We start from the raw sequence: 20347 nt of genomic DNA, 5'->3' as shown, positions 1-20347 counted from the left end.
TAGCATCAAAAAATAAAAGACTTTGGAAAAATTTTAACCAAGGAAATGAAAGATGTGTTCAGTGAATACTATAAGATATTGATTAAAGAAGTTGAAAAAGATACAACTAAATGGAAAGTTTTATGTGCATGGACTGGAATAAGTAATACTGTTAAAATATCCATACTACCCAAAGCTAGCTGCAGATTCAATGCAGTCCATATAAACATTTTAATGGCATTTTTTTCATGAAAATAGATAAAACAGTCCTAAACTTCACCTGAAACCACAAAAGACCCTGAATAGACCAAACAATCTCAAGCAAGAACAAAGCTAGAGGAATCATACACTGTGATTTCAAACTATATTACAAACCTATAGTAATTTCAAAAATATGGCATTGGCATAAAAAAAACAGACATATGGACTAATGGTACAGAATACAGGACCCAGAAATAAACCCATGCCTATCAGGTCATATCTTTGACAAAAACTCCAATAATACACAATGATGAAAGTACAGTCTTCAAATAAATGGTATTGGGAAACTGGATATCCACAAGTAAAAGAATAGAACTGAACTCTTATCTTATATCACAGGCAAAACTTAGCTAGAAATGAATTAAAGAATGTAAGACCTGAAACTGTAATGTCAACACAAAGACATAAGGGAAAAGCTCTTTGACTTAGGGAAAAATCTCTTTTGGTCTTGGCAATGATTTTTAAAAATATGACACAAAAATCACAGACACCAAAAACAAACAAATGGGACTATATTAAACTAAAAAGTTTCTGCACAGCAAATAAAACAATCAACAAAATGAAAAGACAACCCACAGAATGGGAGAAAATATTTGCAAACTATACATTTGATAAGGAACTAGTATCAAAAATACATTCAAAATTCATACAACTTAGCAAAACTCTAAGAAGAAAATAAAACAAAATAACAACATACAAGCCAATTACAAATAGGCAAAAGATTTGCACAGATATTTCTCACAAAGAGACATATGAGTGACCAATGGGTATGTTAAAAAGTGCTCAACAGCACTAATCATCAGGGAATTGCAAATAAAAATCACATTGGGATATTACCTCACACCTGTTAGGTTGGCTATTATTGAAAAAAACAAGAGATAGCAAGTGTTGGTGGGGGTATGAAGAAAAGGGAACCCTTACACTATTAGTAAGAGTGTAATTGGCATGGCCATTAAGGTGAACAGTTTGGAAGTTTCTCAAAAAATGAATAGTAGAACCACTAAAAAATGCTCCATAAATCCCACTTATGGCTATTAATTCCATTGCAAAGGAAATGCACTTAAGATGCCAAAGAAATATCTGCACACCCACATTAATTGCAGTATTATTCACAATAGCCAAGATATGGAAACACCCAAAGTGTCTGTCAATGGATGAATGGATAAAAGAAGTGTGGCATATATACACAATGAAATATATTCAGCCAGAAAAAAAGAAGGAAACCCTGCCTTGCGACAGCAGGGATGAACGTGAAGAATATTAGGCTAAGTGAAATAAACCAGATACGGAAGGACAAATTCGGCATGGTCTCACTTACATGTGGAACGTAAAAATGTCAAACTCACAGAAGCAGAGTAGAAAGGTGATTGCCAGAGGGTAGGAGGTGGGAGAAATAGGGAGATGTTCAAAATGTACACACTTTCAGCTATAAGATGAATAACTTCTGGGGATCTCGAACATAGCATAATAATGTTGGTGACTGTAGTTAACAAGACTGTATTGTGTACTTGAATTGTGCTAAGGCAGTAGATCTTATGTGTCCTCACCACACGCACACACGAAAGAAGGTGACAGATGTATAAATTAGCTTGATGTTGATGATCGTTTCACAATATACACATTTATCAAATTATCACACTGTGCACCTTAAATACATACTGAGCAATATTTATTGATTGTACTTCAACAAAAAATAAGACAAAATTATATTTAAAAAAACAGACAAAAAAACAGATATGCTGAATTTAATTAGTCTCTGGTTTTATTTCTCCTACTCCTCTTCCCAAAGGCTCAGTGTTAGTGGATTCACAAGCAACCTGTACTCCTCAAAGAAAGATGATAAGATGAAGGAGATCTCTAGAACCAGTGACTGGGGCTCTTCCTTCAGTGAAAAAAGTGGGTGTATGCAGACTCATCCATTAATCTAGATTGCAGGGATGTGACCTATGTAATGAACTTGCTACTTATTGCTGATCATCATCTTCTTCAATGACAAAAAAAGAAAATAGTAACAACGAATAAGTCTCTTGGACAAAATAAATAACGGGATTGTTACAGGTCTTTTAAAAATCTTTTATTGTAAAGTATTTCATAGATAGATAAAAGATTGGAGATTGGTACTCATAATATATGAAGAACCTTAAAAATCAATACAAATGTCAATTTAAATGAGCCAAGGTTATATATAGCCAATTGACAGAAGAGAAAACATAATGGCTTATAATGGCCTAAAAATATAAAAATATGATTTACCTCATCAGTAATAAGGGAAAAGTAAAAATGAACAATCCAAAACAGAAACAAACGTAACAACAGTGAGAGACCACTTTACATCTAACAGCTTGATAAAAATTAAAAATCTAATGTGTTCTATTGATAATTCAATAAATTCTAATTGTCTTTAGTCCTGTATATTTTAGCCACTTTAATGAACTTCCGTGGGTTTTTTTGTGTGTGTTGAAAGATGTCAAGGAACATTATAACTCTATTGGTATAAAGTATTCAATTTACTTATGAAGTCTTGTGCATTGCTTTGTAAATTTTTCACTCAATGACCAGCTTAATGCACAGTTAAATTAAAAAAATCCTTGCTGTTTCAGTCAATCTTTGTTTACCAAAGATTCCCTCTTTTCCCATCTTGGCTCTGAGGTGTACTTATTCCACGTATCAGAAAAAAACTAAACATTTCCTTAATAAACATTGATTTTGTTCACATCATTTTAACCATCCAGGATTTAAGCCACTTCGAAGGGCCTTTTTTCTGCACTAAATGGGACATTGGGCTCAGTGACCTTTTAGCTTCTTTCCAACTTTGAGATCATATAACTACATAGATTCCAAATGCATTTTTAGTATTTTAAACATGCTATTCAAAGAAAAGTCAAAGGATTGGTGGAGAGGATTGTCAGGGTGGGCTGGGGGTATGTGGGACCCAGTGAGGGGTGGAGTTGGAGAGATCAAGTGGTACCAATTGTGGGTTGGAATTCTGTAAGCAGCCGTGGGTCACAGATGAATCTTACAGAGAGCTTAAAGAGTAGCATGTGCACAAAGTTACAGTCACACAGCATTCACTCTGGAAGGGTTGATGACATCTCTGTCTCTACATCAGGTCTGCAGCCTCTGGAGGTGGGTCCTTGTAACCACCCTCAGATTCCTCTGTAGTGTTTTTTTCCACAGTTCCCTGGGAATCTTCCCCCACAGGGCTCTCCCATGCTGTCCCAAGCTGAAACCTTCTCTCCAAGTTCTGTCTCCCTGATGTTAGAATGGGTACCACCTGCAAGCCATACCATGGGACTACTGCTCCTGCTTAGAAGAGGCTTCTGGGAAACACATTTGCCTTCCTGCACATCTGGGGGATTATGTCAGGGCCTTGGGAGGAAAGATGAAACTCTTTGAAAATGAGATTATATTTGCAGTTGTTTATCTGGCTTCCCAGAGAGTGAAGAGAGATGGGATATGTACTGAGGAGAGGAAAGATTTGCTCAGAGCCAAGAACCCTGGCTTGAGAGTCAGAAGGATTATTTAATCTTAATGAAAAAATGGGTTTAACAAAAGTGGTCAATTAATAAAGAGGCCTTTTTAATGGAAATATTTATTGGGCTCTTACTACATGCCAGGAACAGTTCTAGGGTCTGAAAATACATCAATGAAACAAGATAAGACAGGTTGCCCATTGTTGCAAGTTTAGAATCTAGTGGAAAGTAGGGAATGTGAGATAATTTTCATATTAAAATTAGGATAATTCTATTAAAGAATTCTATTATGTATTAAGATAATTCTATTAAAATTAAGATAATTTACTTAATTATCTTACTCTTTACTATTTCTGGGACATTGTAAAAGCTCAATACATGGTAGTTATTTTTAAATGCTCAGTGGCAGGTAAATCTAGAAGGTAGAACACTGTGGGTCTTGCAGTATCCTTATCATTGTCAGCACTTAATATCTATTATATTTATTGAATGGCTGAATAAACGGCTCTGCCAATTGACTAGATGTGAGACTTGGAGAAAGTCACTTTCTCTCTCTGGGATGCAGATTTCTCTTATGTACAATACAGAAAGGAGAACACTGCTGATCCGTGGCTCCCAATAGCAATCCCAATTCACAATGACCCCATCCTCAGTCCAGAGAATTCATCCCGGGTCCCTCAGTCTCACTTAAAGGGCCTTACAGGAAAAACCTCCACTTATCATTTTACACTAGTCTTCGACAAGACCTCTAAGCTCAAGTTGAACCAATCTAATCACCATCCTCTAAATTCTCCATGTGTTTCTGGCCCCTAGGCCTCTGTTCACAATACTTCCTCTAAGAGCTTTCTGTTCTCTTCTCAATCCAGTTGACTTTTTCTTGTTACTGACATTTCAACATCAACTGTCTTCTCCAGAGAATCACCCTTGCCATCGCTTCATTCTCACCTTGCACATTTAGGCTTCCCTCTGCTATGCTGGTAAAGCTCCCGGGGCTTAACTTTAACTTGGCATGGGTACATTTAATTGTGATTCTCTGTTTTAGTGTATTTTTTTTGAGATCAGAGATATTTTTATTTATTTATTTTTGTATCCTGAAAGACTCATGGTGCCTTTCACATAACAGATGCTCCATAATCTTTTTTAAAGACAGGGTCTCTCTCCGTCACCCAGGCTGGAGTGCAGTGACATGAACACAGCTCACAGGGTCTGGGCAAGTTACCCAGGCTGATCTTGAAATCCTGGGCTCAAGCAATCCTTCTGCCTTGGCTTCCCAAACTGCTTGAATTACAGGTGTGAACCACTGCACCCAACCAATAAATGTTTCTTGAATTGAACTGAATTGTCCTCCATATGCCACTGGGGCAAAAATTGCCAGCCATCATTTTATAATGAGTTCATATTGATGTTGACAATTTTTTTTTTTTACAAAGTGTATATTCTTGGAAGATATTTATCTACTATAACATGCGTTCCTACATTGCCCAGATGAAGAAACAAATAGAACAAATTTCAAAGTCTGGATGTCAAAAATAATATATAATTCCATGTTAAGCTGAAATAACATTATAGAAAGGTATCAATGCACTAAAGTAGAAAGTCAATTATACTTGATATAAGTTGGTCTTAAACCTAGTTCTGCCACTTTATTTATCTCCCTTCAATCTCTTGGGAGCAATGCAATTACTAGTAGAAACAGTACTTGTTTTGGCATGAGACAAATCTGGATTCAGTTGATAAACATATATCTTTTTCTAACTCTGTGAACTTTGAAATGTAGTATATTCTTGAAGTGCAATTCTTTCATCTGTATCATGGTCTAACTAGATATAATAAGTAGGGTGTTCTTAATATTTTATGAAATGATATAAGTAAAGAATTTAACATAGAATCTACCCTAAGTGAAATACACAATGCACATTCGTTTTTCCATTTATAAAATTAGAATCTTGGGGACAGAATGCATCTGACGATGTAGCCATGTCTATGAAAATGGTATGCCTAGTTATTGGCCATAGTTGATATTCAATATATGTCTGTTAAAATAATGAAAATGGTGACATCATAATAACTCTTTTGTTGAAAACCAGCACTACTTCCTGAAACGTATTTGAGTCAGTTAGAAGCTAGTTTTCTGATGAAGAAGAAAGTCATAAAAACAAGTAAGAAGACATAAAAAGAAGATGAAGAAAAGGGAGGAGGAACAGGAAAAGGGGGAGAAGGATGAGGGAGATGAAGAGAAGGAAGAAGAAAAAGGTGAAAAAAGAGGAGGAGGAGAGGAAGGAGGGGAAAGAGGAGAAGATAAATTGTTACAGAAAGATGAGAAAAAATGTGATATGTGTATTATTAAGAAAAAGGAAATACCATCAGTTTGAAATAATTTTTAGAGTTTTCAGCCCAGAACAGTCCTGGTAGACTTTGTCTCTACCAAAGGATACCATAAGAGGTATTGGGATGAAGTTGCTTTCATCCTTATTTTACAAAGGTCTGCCAACATCTCTTAGGACCAAGTGCTCTATACTTGTGAATTTCTTGGAATTCCAGGATAGCTACAGCCTATGTTTTAGTGACCCAAGGCAGCAAAATTGCGAGGGTCTAAACTGGATTTCTTGATTTAGGATCAAAAGTCTATCTTTTAAATAGCTTGTGGAGGTTAAAAATGGCCAAGCCTTGACATCAGGGAATTACCCTTTTAAAAAATTATTGTTTCTTTAGAAAGCACCACATGTCTGGATTTTTCCATCTCATTATTGGCATGACCATTTTTGCAGGCTTAGTAATGATACTCTTTTTAAACTTTAGTCATAGTAATGAGACCCTTTTAGGAGAGATCCAAAGGCTCCATATTTAGTCTTTCAACTAATGAGCTTGGGTAAAATGTTGAATTTGATGTGTGCTAGAGAAACAGTTAACAATGCAGCAAAAACTAGCTTTGAGAGGCAATCAAGCTTGCTTGTGTATTGGCCTTATAATCAGGAGGTATACATGTAAACAAGTTAGGCCTTTGCCTTTTCTTGACTATTTGGTTTAATAATTTCATCAGCCTTTTTCTTTGTTTAATATCCTTTTAATTCACTTTACATTTTTATATGTTATGACATTAAAAAGGAAAATGTCAAAATGAAATATAGATGCCTTTAGGCACTTTTTCTTTTCTTTTTTCCTTGTCTCTGATTGTAAGGAAGGAGCTTCAATGTGGTAATATACAAAATAAGTAAAGTTCTAAAAACAGTATAAAACACCAATATACCACCAACTGGAAATGTGTGTGAGTGTGCATGTACACACTCACACACACACACACACACACACAAATATGATCTATATGTCTCTTTCTAGTTTTTAGTCTGAACTTTTTATTTTTCATCTTTATATACTACCTGCATAATTTTATATTCAACTGTTTTGTTGTTTGTGTTGTTTTTGTTTTTGTTTTCAACCTTAGATGAAGCATATAATTGAGTCAATCTTACTCTATTTCATGATAATTATCCTAATTCTTTCAAGGCCTCATACTTGTTTTATTTTACTTTGTATTTTATCTTCTATTCATTTTCTCTCCCTCCCCTTTTCCCCTTTGTTCCTCAAAACATCCAGACTAGCATATTTGATGTTTCTTAGATATACAGTCAAGCTTAACACATACGTTGTTTTTTTATGTAAATATACATTTTTAATTTTCACAAATGAAATTATACATTTGTTATTTATTTTATTTCTTAATTTATTCAATAAATACTGTGTTTTTAACATTTAACCTTATTCCTCCAAGGGCATCTAGTTTTTGTCTTCTGACTGTAATTCTGCTTTGTATTGATCACCCTCTTCTTTTTAATTTACCCAACCTTTTGGTAATAGACATTTAGATTGATCTACTTCCTTACTACCACACATATCTTATGAATAAATATGTCATGCATGTCTCTTGATAGACTTGTGCATGGCTTTCTCTGGAGTAGATACCCAAGAGTAGGATTCCTACATCCCTGGCCATATACACATGCAATTTCACTTAGTATTACCAAGATTTGCCCTCGAAATCGGCCACACCAGTTCAGGCTCCCACCTGTAGGGGAGGGAGTGGGTTCCCATTTCACTCCTGTATTAATCCATTTTCATACTGCTATAAATATACTATTTCATACTGCCTGAGACTAGGTAATTTATAAAGGAAAGAAGTTTAACTGACTCACAGTTCAGCATGGCTGGGGAGGTCTCAGGAAACTTAAATCGTGGTGGAAAGCAAAGGGGAAGCAAAGCGCCTTCCTCACAGGTGGCAGGAAAGAGAGCTGTGGAGGGAAGTGGAAAGAACTCCTTATAAAACCATCAGATCTCGTGAGAACTCATTATCATGAGAACAGCATGAAGAAAACTGCCCCCCATTCAATTACCTTCACTTTGTCTCTCCCTTGACCTATGGGTATCATGAGGATTACAATTCAAGATGAGATATGGGTCAGGACACAAAGCCTAACCATATCAACTCACTCACCCTATATACAATAAGGCACAATTGTAAGTATGAGCTAAATATAAAATAGTATATGTTATCTCTGCTTGAAATATTCTTCCCCCAGACATTCACATGGGTCTCTCCCTCTCCTTCAAGTCTTTATTCAAATGTCAATTTATAAATGAAGAATTCACTGTAGACCTTTAAAAAATTGCAACCCCAAACTTTTTATTCTCTTTTTGAAATTTCAGCTCCCACACTTTATATTCCCTTTCCCTACTTTTTATTATTTAATAGCACTATGTAATCTCTTACATGTTAATATTTGTCACTGTTTTATATGTCCTTAAAAAATGTGTATTCTTTGTTGGGTCTGTATGTATATATTAGATAGTATCTACTAATCATATTTTTGTAATTTCAAAAATACTTTTGCTTATTTTGAAACTCTATTTGATCTGTTAGAGGAACATGTAAAAATCTCACCATGTCAGTTATTGCCACATTTATTTCTCTCTGATATTCTTATAGTGTTGTTTTATTAATTCTGTGTCTATTTCCTTAGGTGCATATATGTTTATGAATATTGTTTCTTTTTTGATCTGTTGTTCTATTACTATGTTGTTATTTTACTATTTTTCTCACTTTACTTAAAATTATATTAATATGTTATAAAAATTGCTATCTCAGACATCCGTGGTACATATCTTCCTCATATATATGTTTCTATTTTTTTTGTGTAAACCATATCCTGTGTTTTTAATTTTTCTCTTAAAGATAACAAATTAGTGGATTTTGGCATTAAAAAGTACAATTTAAGAATCTCTGAGTCTTGAACAGTAAATTTAAACCATGAACATTTAATGTATCATGATTATATTTGTACTTATTTCTGTAACTTTATTTCATAGTTGTATTTGCCATGGTTATTTCCCTTTTCATCTTCCTTCCTGCCTCCAATTAATGGAGTAAATTTTATTGTGAAGTTTAGAAAAATTATATTGAATTATTTCTGATGATAAAATTTATTAAGAATTTTATATTGTTTTGTCATTTTCTCATCAAGTTTTAAGACTTTCAATGTGTATGTCTTCCATGATCAACAAAAACACTTTAGCCCATTCTCTTCTTACTTATCCTCTTCTCCTTCACTCTCTCATAGTATCATACTGAGTTTCATTGTCTTGTTTTTGTTTTTGAGACAGAGTCTCGCTCTGTCACCCAGACTGGAGTGCAGTGGCGCGATCTTGGCTCACTGCAAACTCTGCCTCCCGGGTTCACGCCATTCTCCTGCCTCAGCCTCCTGAGTAGCTGGGACTATAGGCGCCCGCCACCACGCCCGGCTATTTTTTTTGTATTTTCTTTTTTTTAGTAGAGACAGGGTTTCACTGTGTTAGCCAGGATGGTCTTGATCTCCTGACCTTGTGATCCACCAGCCTTGGCCTCCCAAAGTGCTGGGATTACAGGCGTGAGCCACCGCGCCCGGCACATACTGAGTTTTAATTTGAATTCCTATACATTTCTCTTTTCTCACTTTTTTTTTATTTTGTGAGAGATCATTTATTAAGACAGTAACTGTTCTTAAGGTAATTAATTAACTTTGTTAGCAAGATCTTCTATAATTCTCCTGAATTTAATAGTCTACTTGTAATATTTTGTATAAAAATGTCTGCAAAAATTGTATTTTTGTATTAAAACTTTTGGGACTTTTTAAGCCTAGGACTATGATTACTTGGCTTTTTCATTTAGAGTTGATATACACATACTTTTTTTTTTTTTTAGCACTTTGGAAATATTTCTCCACTGTCCTCTTGCATCTGGTGCTTCACACACAATGTTGGTTTCTACCTGATTTCCTCTTCCTCTATAGATCAAGTCTTTTTTTCTCTAGAATTGGATAAAATTTTCTCCTTTACTGAAGTTTTTAATTTTACTGTACAGTCTTTTTTTGTTTACTTCTTTGTTTCTTGTTTGTTTTGATTACTTTATTCACATGATTTAGCACTCTGAGACCTTTCTCAGAGTGAGAATTTTGCTTCTTTTTATTTTAGGACAGTCTCAATTGTTATTTCTTCAAGTGTGTTTTTTATGCATCCCCCACTAACTTCTTTCCAATATTCCTATTATATAAAAATTGGCAACTCTGTTTTACTCCTTTACATTCCTTAAGTTAAAAGAACATTAATCAATATGTTTCTTTCCAATATCTTCCATATACATTAATTAGTCTGAATTTCCACTTGATTCTTTAACTCTTCATTGATTTCATGCTTTCATTTATTTGCCATAAGAACTTTATTTTAGCTGTTTTATTTTGCTAACCTGTTACCTCCATGATTTTTTTTTATATTTCGTTTTGTTGCTTTATATTTCTAATAGACTATCTTATTACTCTGAAGATGACTTTTTATGTTTACATCTATTTTCCTAAGCATATCTAAGCTTCATAAAGGCAAGGACCATGTCTTACTTATCAACTTTTATATCTCAGTTCTTGAAAAATATGACATTCTTAAAAACATTTGCCCAATTACTAAATGTGCTAAATTAGTGAAAGAAAAGATACATTTTATTCATTGTATATTTTTTGAAATGCTTTACTGAATGCTTAGCATTTTTTAAAGCACACTTATTGATTAGCAGAAAACTTTTTTTGAGGCTATTCTGTTAAAACTGTGGCTCTTCTGTAATGTTAGCTTTGGACTTCCAGCCATTAGAACTATAAAAGAATACATTTCTGCTGTTTTAAACTACCAAGTTTGTGTTACTTTGTTACTACAGCCACAGGACTCTAATACACACAGTGAAAAGTTTTGGGATCCCTTTATACAATGATCTCCCTTCCACCTTTTAGAGATTTATGATATACATTAATATTTTAAAAGATCTATTAAGTCAGTGAATTTATTTAGGTCAATATTTTCAAAACTTATTTGAGACTGGGATTCATTCCTTCTCTACTCTCTCCATAATATTGATAGCCTGTGGGACTATGATTTACAAAGTACACTTTGAAGAATATTGAATTAAATATTCCTAATCCTAAAATTAGGTCAAAAATAGATGCAAAATCATAGCATACTTTCTTTCATTCTTAAAACAACTGATGCACTGTTATTTACGCTTTAAGTAGCAATCCTGTGGAATTCATATTTTGTTTTTTCTCCCTTTCTCCCTTTCTCTCTTTCTCTCTCTCTCTCTCTCTTTCTTTTTCTTTTTTTTTTTTTTTTTTTTCACTCTTGCTGCCCAGGCTGGAGTGCAATTGCGTGATCTCGGCTCACTGCAACCTCTGTCTCCTGAATTCAAGCGATTCTCCTGTCTCAGCCTCCCAAGTAGCTGGGATTACAGGCGCCGGCCACTATGCCAGGCTAATTTTTGTATTTTTAGTAGAGATGGGGCTTCACCATGTTGGCCAGGCTGGGCTCAAACTCCTGACCTCAGGTGACCTCCCACCTTGGCCTCCCAAAGTGCTGGGATTATGGGCATGAGCCACCATACCCAGCCCAGAATTCACACTTTCAACAGCAAAATGGACTTTGCAAGATATTATACATAGATAGGGGCCAAAGATAGTAATAATCTGAATTTTTTGCATTAATTCCATTATTGCCATTTTATACTTCACAGACATTAATAACATTGTATAACAGAAAAGCCAGCATGTTTTTATGTACTACTCCAGCAAATAAATACTGTCATTTACCTAATGATATCATACTATTACTTCAATAAACAGATAACTGAAAATTGTACTCTATTTCCATATCTAGAATACATTAGGAAAGGGCAAGTATTTAAGTAAGGATAAGAAATTCCAATTCCTTATCCTATTGGACTTAGTATATTGCACTTTAGAAAGAAGGCATATTTTAAAAATAGAAATGTAAAGGATGAAATGCAGCAGAGTACTGTCAAAGTCTCTCTTTTATTAATTTATTCAACTTTTTTTACAAATATTTGTTGAGGTGCTCTTCTATAAACAAAACACTGTGATGGGTGCTCTTTTCATAAATGATAGTAGAAATTAATTTAAGGAAACATTGTCTAGTTAAAACCAAACATTGATGCTTGAGAAAACTGAGGTTCAGGGATACAAAAAAACTTGCCAAGTCACACAAAGAGTTAATAGAACAACAAACTTGAACTTTAATAATATTAATTTGGATACTTTAATGACTTAATGCAGCTATAATCAATTTATGTAAAAAAATGAAATCAGATCTCAATACTTCACTTTTATTCTTCCCCAATAAATGTATTGACCCTTTTATTATTGCCCAGTAAATGGTTTATTTTGGTGAACAGTCCATGTATACATGAAAATAATGTGTTTCCTGCTGAGTGGAGTGTTCCATAAATTCCAATTAGAACAAGTTCATATGATAGTTTTTTGTCTCATCTACTTTCTCACTGATTTTCTATGCATTATATTAATTATTAAAAGCAGAATGTTAAAATTTTCAACAAACATGTATATTTCTCCATTTATTTCTCTTAGTTCTTATTCATTTTGAAACTCTTATTATGTTCATGCACATTTAGGATTATTCAGTCTTCCCAGTGAATTGACATTACCATCTTTATTATTAAGAAACGTCTCTATTTTTCTCTGGAAATATTCATTTTTATGTTTATTTTGACTGATATTAACCTGGCACTCCTAGCATTCCAGTTTTCTTATAATCAATGACTGCTTTATAAATATTTTTTATTCTTATACTTGTAGCCTGTATGTATCTTTTAACTTAAAACACATTGCCTGCAATAATTGGTTTACATACTTTTTACTTCTTCATATGTTATAAATCCAACCATAGATTGTTATTGCTTTTTTCACTGAACAGCCAATTATCTTTACAGGAATTATGGAATGAGAAAACACATATTTTAAAGTTTCATTTCTAGTGTGGTTCATTTGTATAGATTGTTTCCCACCTAGCATCACTTTCCTTTAGCCTGAAAAACTTCCTTTAACTTCCTTCTTATATATTATTTTAACATGTTTGCTGGTGACAAATTGTTTTAGCGTTTGACTGTCTTTTTCATTCATAAGGAATATTTTTTATTTAAAATATTTTATTGTTGGATGCAGAATTCCATGTTACTTTAGAACTTTAAAGATGTTGTTCTTTTATCTTCCAGATACTGTTTGGCCTGTTTCTAATGAAAAGTTACTGATAATTGTTATCACTATTCCTGATGACTGCTTTTAAGATTTTCTCTTTGTCTTGAGTTTTCATCAGTGTGAACACGATGTGCTTAAATGTAGTTTTCTTTGTGTTAGTCTTTCTTAGCTTTATTGAGATTCTTGAATACATGGGTTTATTCATTTTTTTATTAAACTGGGGGATTTTTAGCCAGTATTTAAAGAAATATATTCTCTTCTTGATCTCTTTCTTCCCTCTTTCTAAAACTCCAATTACACATATATTAGACTGCTTGCTATTATCCCTCAGATCTTTGAAGGTATATTCATAATTTAAAGTCGTTTTAATCTCTGCTTTTTAATTAGAATGATTATCGATATAACTTCTATGGCTATGCATTCAAGGCTGCTTATCACATTTTCTGCAGCATCCAGTCTGCTGTTAAATACATTCAGTTAATAGCCTTTATTTCAGATATTGGATTTAATAGTCTATAATTTGTTTTTTTAAACATAATTTTTACTTCTACATTGAGATCCGTATCTGCTTTCTAGTTATGTTCACATTTTCCTTTAAGTCCTTGTAAACATTTATAGTAACTGATTTAAAGTCCTTGTGTGGTAATTCCATTAGTTGTATTATTTGTGGGCATTTTTTGTTGACTAGTCTTTCTACTGATTGTCAGTCAAAATTTTCTGCTTCTTTCCAAGTCTAGTAATTTTGAATTATGTACATGAACATGTGGATACTTCATTACTGAGTGTCTGGATTTTATTGCCTTTACTTAAATACTTGATGTTTCCTTTGCCAGGTGTTAATTTCTTCTGAGACTTTTATGTAAGTCTCTTTCTTCATCTGAGGCTTTTTTCTAAGTGTTCTTAGGTTCATGTAGATTAGCCTATACTCTGTGAATTGATTAGTCCTATTCCTAAGGTGAAAGCTGTTTAGAATTTCATCTAAGATGGATAATATCTCTCCATTCTGGCTTGCTTTGTACAAACTTAAGAATCTCATAGCTCATAGATGTTTAGCTAATATCCCCCTAGTAGTTGTCTTCTTATTGCTTTATTTTATTTCTTGCCAAGAGTTGCAGGCTCTATGGTAGGTTCAACTAAGTATTCAGCCAAATACTCAAAGAGAGATCCAAATTTCTGTTATGGAGATTTCCACATTTCCATACAACTCTTTCTCTAGAGCTTGGACCAGCAGTTTGGAACTATAAGTTCTGTTCCTTCAGCTCCATATTGGAATACTTCCTGCCCTGTGGGCCAAAATGTATTCCCTGGTTGTAAGCCTGTTGATTTGAGGATTCACTACATTTGTTTCCCGTTTCTTAGTGATCGCCATTATGCTTTACCTTTTGCTCAATATCTGAAAACAGTTGTTTACTATACATGTGATGTTTCAGTTTTTTAATGACAGGAAACCTAGTTGAGATGAGTGTCCTCGTTTTTTTTTTTTTTTTTTTTTTTTTTTTGTAATTAGATACTCCATCTGCTTACTAGTGTTGTCTTTGGATTAGTAGAGAACCAGGAATGTTTCCTAAGTTCATTGTCAACCATTTAGCCATTCCTCTGCAAACCTGTATCAATGTGTCATTGTGGTCTGGCACACGTCTTTTAGATTAAAATGTGCTAGATCATATTAAGTGATTGTTACTGGTTGAATAAATAATTATATGGTCTATGTTGCTAAACATACTCTCTATTACAACAGTATCCTCTATTATCTTATACATGTAGATTTTTATATAGAAAAGAAAAATCCTGCACACAGTTTGAGATCAGTGTGTACATTGATCTGATGGCTATGAAGATGACTAAAGATGCAGTCACTGTACTTAAGGGATTTAGATTAAAATTAAAAATATAAGATCCAAATGTATGGAAACTTGAAGTACTAAGACATAACTTTCACTTTGAATTTCAATTTGTTAAGTCACCTAAGTACATGCCATTGTATATGGTATTATACTATTATTATTTTGAATGTGGTTTGACTGATGAATTTGGAAGAAGCTGGAGATGGTTGCCAAATCTTTCTAAAGGAAGAAGCACCTTGCACTTTGTATACTAGCAAAATGTCATTAGTTATAGATTTTTGAGCATATCGTTGTGTTTCACCTGTCTATCACTTTCAATATTCTGTTCTCACTGACTAGAATATGACCTTCTGTAGTCTTTTTTTTAACAAACTCCTACTCACCCTTATAAACAATGTTTCTTTTATTATCTTCTCCAAAACAATAACTTTGATGTTATAAAAATAAATGGATTCTTCTGTGTATATCTGAACTTTGCACAAGGTTGAATAGAGCATATATCAACATATATTTGAAATATTTTTGTAAATTAATACTTTTACTGAAGTATTGAGGTGAAGGATTATTTTTTTTTTTGCTACCACCACAACTTTGGCTAATACCTAGTGTGAGTCATGGCATGGAAAATGTAAATGAAAAAGAATAGAATAGATTGGAAATGGATAAACTAGAAGAGAATAGGATAGAATAGAATCAGGGAGTCTAGGATAGAATGGAATATAATGTAATACAATAGAATAACTTAAAAAATTGGTTAGACACTCTGGAGGCATTTTAACCTCTGAAAATTGCCAAAATATCAAGTATTCAAATAATAATTGGTATCTGGTCATCACTTGTGAAGATCTCCACTGCGTGACTGATGCAGTAGCAATGATTCTACTCTTTGAAAGTGATTGAATGAAGCCTATTAAAACCAAGAAAAGTGCTAATAAAGTAAAAAAATAAATAAATAAACTTTTAAAAGCCTCCTCTAGCCTGTGCCTGTCACAGCTCAGTGTGTAAAGCTCAACCCAGTATTTCCAGGTGACTAAAGGCAGGTTCATCTCTTTCAAGCACTTCCTAAAAATTTTCGAGTAAGAGTTTTTTGCCATAGAATGGATCCTTAGAAACCCAGTGGTAGGTTAGCATAGGGAAGAAGGTAGACATTTCAGAATTGCTTCAAATACCAGCAAATAGTGAAATGTAATTGAGTCTGTGAGGACTCTAATACTTTAGTTTTATTGGCTGGTGTATCTGTACTCCATTCATTTCCTTATTTACTTATTCATTAGTTTGCTTCTTTATTTAAAGTAAATATAAACAAATATTTACTGATTGCCTACTATTGGCCATATAAACCTCATTTCTTACCCTCTATTTAGGCACAGGCAATAAGAATTAAGAAGTAAAGAAGACAAAAGAGAGCTATAATCATGGAGCTAAAAATAAGGACATGGCAATGTTGAGAACAGGCTTTATCGTAGAGCACAATAGGCGCTATAATGGATAAATGCAGAGTGTACTTTGAAATCATATAGCAGGGCCCCCTAAGTTAATATGGACAGTTAGGGCAGACTTGCTTCCTAGAGAAAGTGACATCTACATTGAGATCTGAATGTTGAGTAGGAAATAATGAGGGGAGGAGAAATAAAAAAGAGTATAGCTTCTTAGAAGGGGTAAAAAATGAAGCACAGTGTTCCTAGAGGGTAGACTGGGGATAGGTTGGTGAAGAATGAGGTCAGATTGGTGAACAGGTACAGACACAAAAAGCTTTGTGAGTTGGATTACAGTGTTTAGAAAGTATCCTTTTTCATTTTTGTTGTAAGAAGAGTGACTATGCATTACTGGAATAATTGTAATCGATCTATACTGTATGCCTGTACATCTATATGTATATTATCTATTTGTATGTCATATGTATTATGACATCATAATATATACAATATGTATACATGAAATGAATGCGAATGCATGCAGACACATTATGCCAGGTATACAACAGTTATGGTTTGACTTTTAATTCCTATCCATGGAGTGTACTCATCAGCACATCCTTGTTGATGTAAATTCTTCTGCAGTGGGTTACCTTACTCTTTCCTAAGCTCTTCAGACCACCCTACCTCTACTTGTTAGTTAAAAATATCAATCTAAGATGGAAATCTGGTCATGCTGTCTCATTTGCTTAAAACACCCCATTGCCCTTAATAAATTGCATTAAAATAAAATTTAAGCTCTTTAGAAGTGTTTACCAAGACCCTTCATAATCTGAGATTCCCAAATTTGCCAACCAATCCTCAGCCATCATTGTTCTCCCACACAAATCCAATATTCCAATAAAAATAAATTTCCTCCAGTTGCTTGATGTGGCACAAACGTTTCTAACTTTTTATATGCTCTTCCTCAGTCTCTACCATTCTTTTTCCTTCCTTACCTGTCTAATTTCTATTTTTCCTTGAAAACCCAGTGCAGGCAGGCATCACTTTTTCCTTCTTCCTAGGATGCTATGGGTGTTTCCCCTCCTCTGATTACCAAAAGCACAAGTTGTACACATAGTCCCAGCTCCGTTACTTGATGACCATAACTTTGGTTTGATACTTAACCTCCACAATCCTATTTCCTTTTACCTATTTAAGATAATGACACATCTACCTCTTGGGGTCACTATAAGAATAATAGATTCCATTCAATATATGTTGACTGGTGTTATTATTTTAAATTATTGTAGTCATTGTTACATGCATCATTATTCTATTAACTCATTGGTTTTTCTAATCAGCCTGAAGGGCAGGTTCATGTGTTTGTTTTGTTATTTCTTTAGTGTCTCAAGGACCAGATATAGGATGGGAGTTCAGTGAATCGCTACTGTGTAATGGAAGAGAAAATGTCTCTATAGGAGGCAAATGTCCAGCTTCACAATTGGCCTGTTGTGGGATATTAGGCAGATCATTTCCCTCCCTGGGCCTCTGTAATTTTATCTGCGACATAGAATGAAGGAATTAGAAGCTGACTAAGGTCTCTTCTAATTACATAATGTTATTGAACTTATCACACCATAGGATGAAATGCTTTGATGATTTTTATGTTATTCCTCAAAGAGTCCACTCTAACTCCAGGGTCTGGTGCAACCCAAGCCCAGGCTCTCAGAAGTTCACTGCCAAATCTGAAAACTGGTTTGTACTGGGTGGGATGAATATTACTTACACTGATACCTCTAATAATTTTGGTCCTGACTGCTTACCAGTGCAGCAATTGGACACTCATTGTTCCTGCTGTTTCAGCAAAGATGTGAGAGGCACATTTATGATTTAGTGTGTCAGAGTCACAGATAGAGAAGCTGTCATCTGTAATTTTCACATGTCAAGTGACTGCAAGTTGAGCTGACAGAATGAATCAGGCCTTCTTTCTCTTATTTTGTGTACCATCTCCAGCAACCTGATTTTTGAAAAGAAAAAAGGAACTTCCGTGAACTAAAACGGTTAAGACCTTGACATTTGCTCACAGAAAGTCGTTGAGTCATTTCTAGTTGTTAAGGGGCAAAAGATGCAGTTGTCCCTTATGGAAAATTCCAAGAACTTGTGCCTAATTTGAGTCATGCAAACCTGAGTTCTGCATGACTGAGCTCTGTCACTCAGTGGTTGGGAAATTTATGATCATCTCTACGCCTTGCTTTCTGCATCTGTAAAGTGGAAATGATAATATCTACCTTGTGCGATTCCTGGAAGAATTAAATACATTATATTCAAAATCTTTTGGTCAATTGTAAATTACCAGCAAGCATAAGTTATTGTTAACTGAGAGAATCAAACTTTGATTAACATATTTAGCATCTTTAAAAACCACATAATTCCAGTTTTTACTCATGGAGAGGATTATATTGAAAATAATGTAAATTTTGTTTAAACATTTTGTATCTTATATGGTTTGGGGTACATTTTTTGTGAATGAAAATTTTCACTGTCCTGGACTGAAGAGAAGCAGAGGAAATTGAGTTGCTTCTAATTTTGCCCCACTATGTTTTCTAGAACACAGGAAGGAGATTTGTGCGGATTAAACACACATACATACATATATGCACACACACATGCACACACACATGCACACACACACACAATTCCATTCTTCAACTTTATATAATTGTCCTATTTCTCCCAAACACAAAGTGAAGAAATTCAAGGAAAGCTAATGCACCTTGGTTGTAAAATAGGCACATCAACACATATGGCTGTTGTGAGGCATAACTGAACTAGAATTACGTGTCAGGGGCTTTGCAGGTGGTTACACATTATACACATAGGTGAATGTTTTGGAGGCAGCCATAAACTGTAAAAATTTACCAAGTGCTTTGAGGTCAAAAGCCATGAGATCAAATTCAGCCTCTGCCCCTTTGCCTGGTCTTTGCTGCATGGTATAGGACCTATCTCTTGCAATCTGAAAGTTTCAGTCTCCTTAGGTATAAGTGGTGGTATTCTCACCTGTCTCACAGGGCAATGATGAGGAGGAAATAAAATGGTGGATATGACTTTGCTCTGTAACCAGTAGCATGGTCTACAAACGTGTGGCCAAGATGTGGGTTCTACACTAATTACAGGGAAAACAAAGGGATCTCTGAATTAGCTGGGTAATTATTCCTCCCTCCACCTATGCCTTGAACAGCCAAGAGCAGTGCTTAGACAGCAAAGATGCAAAAGTTGAGGCCATTAAGCTGCATTCACACCCAGAGCCTGATGATCTCACAAGTGCAGTCAGCAACAAAAAAAGAGACAAACATTTACTGCAAAGATGAGTTTCTTTGCAAAGGAAATCTAGCACTTTGGTCCATTCTGGGTTGGGTGAAAACACCATTCCCTCGCTGAGTCTCAGCTGTGTCAATATTCAAAAAAGAAAGGGATTAATGAAACAAAATGTCTACTCTGAGCACTTGGCTATCCCTGACTTAAAAGAAGAAAGAGGGGAAACAAAAGAAAGAATATAACCAGCCTTGCTCTCCACTGGGAATTTATTTTCCTTTAATATTCATGTGGGTAACATTCATTGCCAATAAATGTAGACATGCATTTTAATGGCATACTGTATTAAGAATAAAATGAGAACACCCAGAAACTTGACAACACAAGTGAGTACTAAGATCCTTTTGTCTGCTATCTGTGCTAATTTCTGTCCCATCCATGGAAAACCACTTTAAAACTTTTGCCTTTTGTTTCTGTTTCTGTGTTTACCTGCCACTTGATAGCTT

General features: G+C 34.4%; 1 long non-coding RNA gene across 1 annotated transcript in view; it reads left to right on the top strand.

The window, feature by feature from the left end:
* LOC101179190 overlaps positions 1 to 18859 on the top strand; it is a 34238-nt gene extending 15379 nt beyond the window's left edge. The window contains exons 2-3 of the long non-coding RNA XR_178665.3: positions 2030 to 2298; positions 18543 to 18859. This is a non-coding gene — a long non-coding RNA (uncharacterized LOC101179190). The remainder of the gene's footprint in view (positions 1 to 2029; positions 2299 to 18542) is intronic.
* The last annotated feature ends 1488 nt before the right edge of the window (positions 18860 to 20347 follow it).

This window comes from Nomascus leucogenys, chromosome 8 (assembly GCF_006542625.1).
Source record: "Nomascus leucogenys isolate Asia chromosome 8, Asia_NLE_v1, whole genome shotgun sequence".
In the NCBI taxonomy this organism is placed as follows: domain Eukaryota; kingdom Metazoa; phylum Chordata; class Mammalia; order Primates; family Hylobatidae; genus Nomascus; species Nomascus leucogenys.
This window is presented reverse-complemented; position numbering and strand designations above follow the sequence as displayed.